Source organism: Chiloscyllium plagiosum, chromosome 30 (genome assembly GCF_004010195.1).
Source record: "Chiloscyllium plagiosum isolate BGI_BamShark_2017 chromosome 30, ASM401019v2, whole genome shotgun sequence".
NCBI lineage: Eukaryota > Metazoa > Chordata > Chondrichthyes > Orectolobiformes > Hemiscylliidae > Chiloscyllium > Chiloscyllium plagiosum.
In genome coordinates this window covers 34881739-34890010 of record NC_057739.1, presented here as the reverse complement: position 1 = coordinate 34890010, position 8272 = coordinate 34881739, and the positions used below count along the sequence as shown (strand labels likewise).

Below are 8272 nucleotides of genomic sequence, written 5' to 3'. Positions count from 1 at the left end.
GGAAACGAGAGATGGAGGGGGGGGAAAACGAGAGATGGAGGGGGGGGGAAAACGAGAGATGGAGGGGGGGGAAACGAGAGATGGAAACAGGAAGAGAGGGAGAGAGATAGAGAAACACTGCATACAACTTAACGTACGCTAGTAAATATAAATGTTAAAACTGCAAAGTCTCTTTACATATAGTTCCCTCGATTTAAAGTAGTCCATCCCCTTTTTCATCCACAATCCAAACATAAAGGGAAAAAAATGTCAACTTTACATAAATGTGTTTGGAGTCTATTGAGAGGAGGTTTAGTGGATTGATTTCTGGAACAAACAAGTTATCTTATGAGGAAAGACAATCTGTTTTCACTGGAGTTGAGAAGAGGGGTGACTTGAGTGAAGTTATCAGACCCTAAATGTCATCAACAAAGTGGTTATGAAAAGGATATTCACTTATGGGCGAGTCCAGATCTGCCACCTCTTTCCCCCCCCCTTTTAAAGTTAGGAATCATCCATTTTAGGAGAGAGGCAGGAAGTGGCAGATGCACGTACAGTTAAAAGACATTTGGACCGATACATGAATAGGAAAGATTTAGAGATATGAGTCAAATGCAGGCAAATGGGACTAGTTTAGTTTGAGAAAGCTGGCCAGCATGGACAAGTTGAACCAAAGGGCCCGTTTCCTTATTGTATGACTACGATTCACAGACGGGTTGTGCATTCCTGGAACTCTGTTCAGGAGGTGGTGAAGGCAGGGTCTTTGAATACTTTGAGGCGAAGCTTGACAGATTTTTCTTAGATAAGAGAATCAAAGGTTATCAGGGATGATGGGAACGTAGAATTCAGAACACAGTCAGATTAACCAGGACCTTAATAAAAGCTGAGCAAGCTTGGAAAGTCGAATGCCAGGTTCTGTCCCTAAATGGTAAGCTCATATGTAGGGCAGGAAGCACAGACATGGTGGATAAGCAGGTCTTGGTCCCTTATGAAATTAATACCAGAGAAGGGCCCCATTCTCATGAGCCTCTCCAGCAAAAGAGACAGAAATTATGTCTCACATTGAATTTACTCTGGTGACCTGTAATTCTTAACTCCCAAGAAAAGTCAATATAAAAAGATGAATTATTCAAGGGGAAATTCACTGATAATTTGGGGCATGCAATTTGGGGCTCAGCAACAAATACAGTGATGGGGAACTTAACTCTGCATCTTTTGTTCTAAGCGTATAGATATCTGAAATGGGAAAAAAAAACCCTGTTCTCTGGCAAAATAATCCTCTCTCTAATGAGTACAAAATTCACAAGAATAATTATGATGATGTACAGGAAACCAAATAACTCAATCCTGTGGTCAAACTAAACACATATTTTTGAGTAACTATGGAACAATTAATAACTAGTTCTCTGATTTGAGATTGCTTGTGAATTGTCTTAAAAAGATAACTAAACAAACCAACCATCAAAAGTCTAAAACAAACATGACCTACTCTAAACTTGAGCTTGCATCACAAAATCATTTTTTTGAGAAGCTCTCTCTCCATATTACAAACCAGATAAAGTCAAATAGCATGAGTGTATCCAATTAGTGCAGGCAAGTAAAATCACAAGATCAAATAAGATAAGTTAGTTACTGGATTTACTGAAACATGTTAATTTGACCTGTTGTCCACACGAGCCCTCCCAGTTTTAACAACACACTGGTTAAAATGAACAGTGCTCAAACAAAATAAATTCAACAGTTTTTAGTAATTTAAGTTAAATATTTTGTTTATAAAAGGAAGCCAGTTGAAAAACTTTAATTTAGTTTAGTAAATTCAATCTAGTTCAGCATAGATGGGTGTGATTTTGCAAAGGCAGGTCATTTAATCATAAAAAAAGAAATACAATTCTGAAGGAGATATTCTTAAACCTTTAATGAGGTTTTGAGTGAGTCTTCAAATCAAATACTTGTTTCTGTATTACAGAGCAAAGATTTCTTATATAAAACACATAGAACCTGCTTGAATGTCAAGACTGAATCTTTATGTGGTCTGAAGAAAATAGTTAACACAACACAAAAACAACCAATTTCACAGAACTTAAAAACGTGAAACGCTCATGCCATAGATCTCTGGAGTTTACATTTAACTGCTGGTCGAGAGATGCTTGTTGCACAGGTACCACCCTTACTTAACAGAAAACAACACTTGGCACCTCCTAACAGCTGTTTGCAACAGTGTGAAAATCTAGAAGAAACTGGACGTCAGCTAGTTCGACAAAAATCAAAACAATTCGTCCCAACAAAAGTAGCATTTTTCAGTAAGCAATTTCTCCCCAATTTAGAGAAGCTCTTGTATATAAAATACATTTTGGCATATTTAGATTCAACAGAAAAATGTTAACAGATGTAGATACACTGTGTTATGAATTTTGTTACAAATATGAGGCTTACTATGGTACTTCTTAATTTAAGGTAAAATGAAGGGGTTCATATTATGTGTCGTGTCTGGATGGTTTAAATGTTAAGAAAGTAAAGAGGTATCAAGTATTTTTTTACTTGTAAAAAGGTGCATAATTTTTATATGTGGAGACAATGGCAGTATCTTGCTTGCTAACAGTAGATAGATTTAGAGAGTCCCCAAGTCCAAGTTGCATTGTCAGGCTTAAGCTGTGATCTGTCTATTTACTTCTGAGAGAGAGAATGTTGGAGCTTTAAGGATAGTTAATCAGCATCTAGATACAAAAAACATGGAGATCAGGCTTTGAAACGGCAAAGATTTCCAAGGTATCCCTTAAAACAAGGCAAGTCTGCTAGGTGTCCTTCCTCATCTGTATGTAGGGATACTAGTGAGAGTGGGTCATGTCTTTTTGTGGCTGGTTGATGTTCATGTACCCTGGTGGCTAGTTTTCTGCCTGTTTGTCCAACATAGTGCTTGTTACATTTGTTGCAAGTTATTTTGTAAATGACATTAGTTTTGCTTGTCTGTACAGGGTCTTTCAAGTTCATTAGTTGTTGTTTTAGTGTGTTGGTGAGTTTGTGGGCTAGCTTACATTACATACAGATGAGGAAGGACACCACTTCAACTGGGACAACACATCCATCCTAGGACAAGCCAAACAGAGACATGCATGAGAATTCCGAGAAGAATGGCATTCCAACCGGAACTCTATCAACAAACACATTGACTTGGATTCCATCTACCACCCCTCGAGAAAAAGAACGAGAAATGACCTCACAAACACAAGGAAACCTAAACACAAATAGAAAGCAGGCCATGCCACCAGTGCTTCATCTAGAGGCTCACTGATGATATTATCTAGTATGATGACGAAACGTCTGAAAACAACCTTTCAGCTCAACAGGCAAACCTCCATCCAGCTACAAACCTTTTCAAAACTCACTAATTTTGTCACCATGCTAGGTAACATCTCCAATAAGCCTCTGGTGAAGCATTGGTGTTCTGTCCTGCTTGCTACTTATCAATAAACATCACCCTAGCCAAAGAAACACTGATCTCACTGCTAGACAAACCAAGGATACAAACACCTGACAGCACCAACTCCATCAGCAAGGACCACATCCTCAAACTAGTAGACCTGTGCCTTACAACCAACTGCACCTTCCACAACAAGATCTACAAACAATTAATGGGATGCCCTATGGGATCACCAATATCAGGACTCTGAGCAGAAGCAGCTATGCAGAAGTCAGAATGAACAGCCCTTCCCACAATCTAGCCCAAGCTTTGCGTGCGCTATGTGGATGATACCTTTGTTATCACAAAATGGAACAAATTAGAAGAAACCCACAACACAGACAACATCCTTACCGGTATAAACTTCACCAAAGAGGAAGAGAATAATAACAGACTCCCCTTCCTGGATGTCACTGAAGAACGAAAATCCAACGGAGAGCTGCAAACCAGCAATTACAGGAAATCCACACACATGGACCAGACACTCAACTACAGGAGCAACCATTCCAAACACCCACAAACAGAGCTCCATCAGGACATTATTTAAATGAGTCACAACATACTGCAGCACCCAGGAACTATGAGAAGCGGAGAAAAAACACCTATACAATGTAGTCAGGAACAATGGGTACCCGATAAGCCCAGTCCACCGATTCCTGCACAACAGACCTAAACAAGAACACACAAGCAGCCCAGAGACTATAGCCACCTTGCCATACATTAAAGACATCTTGGAGATGACAGTCTGACTAATCTGGCCCCTAGGCATCATGGTAGCCCCACATATCTACCACCACACAAACAGCTCCTGATGAATTTAAAGGACCCCGTACCTACAGCCAGCAGAACGAATGCCATATATAAAATACCCTGCAAGGATTGCAAGAAACACTACATTGGGCAAATAGTCAGGAAACTAGCCACCAGGATACATGAGGACCAACTAGCCACCAAAAGACATGATCAGCTCTAATTGGCATCCATACACACAGACAAAAGAGGACACTAATTCGACTGGGACAATACATCCATCCTCGGACAGGTTAAACAAAGACATGCACGAGAATTCCGAGAGGCCTGGTATTCAAATTGGAACTCCATTAACAAACATATAGATTTGGACCCCATTTACCAAACTCTCAGAAACAGAACTGGAAATAATATCACCGACCACAACAAATTGAGACACATAAATAGCAAGTGGGGCAGAACACCAAAGCTTCACCAGAGGCTCACTGATAATGTTACCTAGCATGGTGACAAAATGTCCAAAAACAAGCCTACCGACTCCGCGAGCAAACTTACAACCTAATCCACAATCTCAGGTACAAATCTGCTCTAAACCTCAAGCCCAGGAGCAACTACAGAAAGCAATTTCCTGTAGTTTATCACACAGACAAGTGGGTAGGAGTTTGTACTCAGATTGCAAATAACAAATTTGTAATTGTTTAGAACCTTGGTTGATAACTTGCCCAGAGGGAGATGCCTCAAATGTAAATTTAGCACCACAAAAAACAACATTGCAATTAAGTTTCCAGGTTAGAAATGGAAAAGATTTAAAACCCACAAGTGTGAGGAACCATTTCCAACTTACTCCAAGATTCAATATCTACTTAAAGGCGTGTTTAGTGTATAACTTATAAAATTGTATCAGAAGTTCCACCCTGTAGTTTAAAGTATACAGAGGAACCTTGATTTTCCGAATTTCAGATTATCCAAAGAAGATCTCAAGGTCTGGATAGAAACATTACATCAAAGAGGTGTTTCCAACATTGATCGTGTCTTTTGTGTACAATGATTAAATATGAACTCAGCTTTAATGAAATGCGGCCGAGAACAGTCTTGGACATCGATGGGAGCCCAAGCACGGTCTTCAAATGACTGACTGCCCGTCCTCTCTGTCTCTCTCCACACTTTCCCTGGAGTTCTACACAGGGGTGTACCCTAAACCCCGCTCCCCAGATAATCTCTCCAACATTGTCCTATACAGGAACTTGTCAAAAAGTTGCAGTAAAAAGTTGCGTGTGCGCACATGTGCACTATTTTGAGACTCACCCCCAAAAGCAGCAGCAGTCTCACTGCTGGTGTCCCTCCAGCTGCCTGGAGAGAGGGGGGCAGGACCGGAGGCAGCGCGGCTGGGGTGGTGGGTTTGGAGGGGTATCCGGTGAGGCAGACGGCAGGGTAAGAGGGGTGAGCTTGCAGGCAGTGTGCTGCTGCCTAGTCACCTGAACGGGGAGCAGACTTAGCAAGTGCTGGCTGTGTCAATCCCATTGAACCGATTGGGGAGGAGGTGGAGGGTTCAGCAATGCTGCAGGTCCCACACACAAGTGTGTGTCTGCTCAGAAACAAACCCTGAGAGAGAGGGGGAACAAGGTAGGCAGAGCGAGGAAAAAGGAGACTTCAGAAAACTCCAAGCCCCAGAGGAGAGGCACTGAATCAATTAACCGGATAATCAATTATCCGAATGAAATACTGCCCGCCCATCTCGCTTGGATAGTCGAGATTCCTCTGTGTTTGCTTACAAAACAGTGCTTATTGAAAGGTGCTTTTGATCAGTTTGTTATAACAAATGTACTAAAACTGAAGAAACCTCAGTCAATTATTAATCGAAAGTTTAAATTTTAAAAGTAATATATTAAATTGTGATCATGACATTGATAGGACCAGCGTTAAGTATCTGATCACCACAAAGAGTTTTGTGTTCATAACTAGGTTGGACGGTAAAACTTGTACTTTCTCACAGTGTGTCACAGGCCTATGGTGCACGTTTCCAGCTCAAGCAGTAAGACAGACTTCACTGAAATCATCCAAAATGGAGCAGCACAAATTCCTGAGTGGTGTCAACATAAATACAAAAATATTGATAGGATATTGGGGTACGTTTCACAGACATTAGAACATTATAAAGGTATACATACAGTACAAATCAGTATCATGTCTTGCCTGCATTGTCTCACACAGTAAGTAAGTCTTACTCTAGCTATGTTAAGTACAATACATTCCTTTGACATAGCTTTTCCATACACATACATGAAAGGTTGTTCCTCATGACTATCGATTTGTTCAATTTGCACTTGCAACCATTTATAGATTGTTTTATTGTCTTATTAATAAAACAGTTAAAGATATACATCATTTCATATAAAACATATGTTGTCTAAAAGCCATCCATTTAATTCTTTTTAAGTTTGGTAATATATTACTGTAGATTTATGAGGAAGATGCTGTCATAGTGTAATGTCCCTGAACTTCAGGCTATTGTTCTGGAGACAGGGGCTCAAACATCAACATGACAGACTGTGAAATTTGAATCCAATAATAATCTGGAATTAAAAGCTAGCTAAATGGCCACCAGGTAACCACTTAATTATAAAAACCCATTGTGCTCACTAATATCCTTTGCTGGTGGTGGGGAGTAGAATCTGCAGCATGGTGGCTCAGTGGTTAGCACTGCTGCCTCACAGCACCAGGATCCCAGGTTCAATTCCAGCTTGAGGCGACTGTCTGTGTGGAGTTTGCACATTCTCCCCGTGTCTGCGCGGGTTTCCTCCGGGTGCTAGTTTCCTCCCACAGTCCAAAGATGTGCAAGTCAGGTGAATTGGCCATGCTAAATTGCCCATAGTGCTAGTGCATTAGTCAGTCAGAGGGAAATGGGTCTGGGTAGGTTACTCTTCAGAGGGTCAATGTGGACTGGTTGGGCCGAAGGGCCTGTTTCCACACTGTAGGGAATCTAATCTGTTACATGGTCTGACCTACATGAGATTAATTCTTTATGCCCTTTGAACGGATTTAAAGAACTAATTAGTCCAGGGGCAATTAAGGAAGAGCAATAAATGCTGGCCATTGCCAACAATGCCCATACAAGAGTCATAGATGTACAGAATGGAAACTCAGAATAAAGAGGGAAAAAATATCAAATTTATTTTTGATCAAAATGCTGCTATTTTGCGTCTTGTAATAAATTTTAGAAAAACAAAATATTAAAACACAAAATTAAATTAAATTAGTAATTAAAATGTAACATATGTGCAGAACTAAAATAATTTTCTGAAAAGTGCTTTACTTTTGATATGATAGCTAACTTACCAAACTCAAATTTAATGAGAAGTTTGGGCTATTTAGGACCATGCCCTTTAAACACAGAAACATAGAAGATAGGAGCAGGAGGCAGCGATTCAGTCCTTCAAGCCTGCTCGACTATTCATCATAATCATGGCTGATTGTCCAACTCAATAGCCTAATCCTGCTTTCTCCCCATAATCTTTGGTTCCATTTGCCCCATCTAGCCGTCCCTTGAATACATTCAATGTTCTGGTATCAACTACTTCCTGTGGCAATGAATTCCATAGGCCCATCACTGCGGGTGAAGAAGTGTCTCTTCATCTCTGTCCTAAATGGTACACCCCGAATCCTTAGACTGTGACCCGTGGTTCTGGACACACCAACCACTGGGAACATCCTCCCTGCATCTACCCTTGAATTTTATAAATCTTAAATTAAATTCCTCCCCCCACCCTTCCCTTGTCTGAACTTCAGCAAAAACAATCCTAACCTAGTCAGTCAATCTCTCTTCGTGTCAACCCTAGCATCCCCTGAATCAGCCTGGTAAACCTTCGCTGCACTCCCTCGAGAGCAACAGCATCTTCCTCCGAAAAGGAGATCAAAACTTCACAGAATATTCCAGATGTGGAATCACCAAGTCTATGACTGCAACAACATATCCCTGCTCCTGTACTCAAAACCTCTCGCAATGAAGGCTAACATACCAGTGACCTTCCTTATCGCCTGCTGCACCTACATGCTTACCTTCAGCGACTGGTGCACAAGGACACCCAG

At 40.8% G+C, this 8272-nt stretch overlaps 1 protein-coding gene across 3 annotated transcripts in view; it reads right to left on the bottom strand.

Moving 5' to 3' along the window:
* Window positions 1-8272, bottom strand: part of setx (senataxin) — a 101807-nt gene that overhangs the window by 67962 nt on the left and 25573 nt on the right. For 2 of the 3 annotated variants that reach the window (XM_043720337.1, XM_043720339.1), the window contains exon 2: window positions 6170-6266. The exons of the other annotated variant lie outside the window; for it this stretch is intronic. The gene's annotated coding sequence lies outside the window, so the exon portion shown is untranslated. The remainder of the gene's footprint in view (window positions 1-6169; window positions 6267-8272) is intronic. 3 annotated transcript variants of the gene reach the window in all.